This window comes from Galeopterus variegatus, unplaced genomic scaffold (genome assembly GCF_000696425.1).
Source record: "Galeopterus variegatus unplaced genomic scaffold, G_variegatus-3.0.2 Scaffold1156, whole genome shotgun sequence".
Classification (NCBI taxonomy): domain Eukaryota; kingdom Metazoa; phylum Chordata; class Mammalia; order Dermoptera; family Cynocephalidae; genus Galeopterus; species Galeopterus variegatus.
Window position 1 is genome coordinate 448223 of NW_007727267.1, and position 647 is coordinate 448869.

The 647-nt window shown below is 38.2% G+C and overlaps 1 protein-coding gene across 2 annotated transcripts in view; it reads left to right on the forward strand.

Annotated features, from left to right (window-relative positions):
- The window catches only part of MATN2 (matrilin 2), a 128174-nt gene that overhangs the window by 126243 nt on the left and 1284 nt on the right, over window positions 1–647 (forward strand). The gene's annotated exons all lie outside the window — the stretch shown is intronic.

Genomic DNA, 647 nt, shown 5'->3' on the forward strand with positions numbered 1-647 from the left:
TTTTTTTTTTTTTTCTTGGCAGCAGAGATCTTTTATATCGGCACTGTAAAAGATGAGACATTCTACCAAGGGAATAGCAAAATCCAATGATTCATTAAAATAATATTACAAGTAAGAGGAATGCTTTGGGATAATAGAGAAATGAGGATTCAGTGCTTTTACACATTGAACACCCTGCCAACTGCTCTGAACTTAAAATTACAGTAAGCTTACTAAAGCTGGCTGATATCTATCTCATCGTGCACCAACTAGTCTACCGGGAAATGGTTTTCATTCTGAACTACTTCTGTGCCAATGGGTTTATATAATAAGGAAAAACAGATATAGCAATTCCCTTTCTGAAAGCTAGAACTATGCTCCCCTAAGTAAAATAAAATAATCTGACAGTGGTGAATGTAATGAATCTGGGCTTTTATTCTGCCACCAAAGGGGTAGGTGGAGGGTATTAAGGAGCTTACAGGGGAGACAAATACTTATCCTAATGCTCCTCTCTCTCCCTTTTCCCACCCCACCTCTGAAGGTCTACTTCACAAGAGAGTAAAAAAGTTATAAAAGAGTATATAGGTCAGAATTCCTCAAAACTGCTACCCCTTTGGCCTCATATGGCATCATGGGTGAAAACTCATCTCCTTTCTCTTCTGACTTCA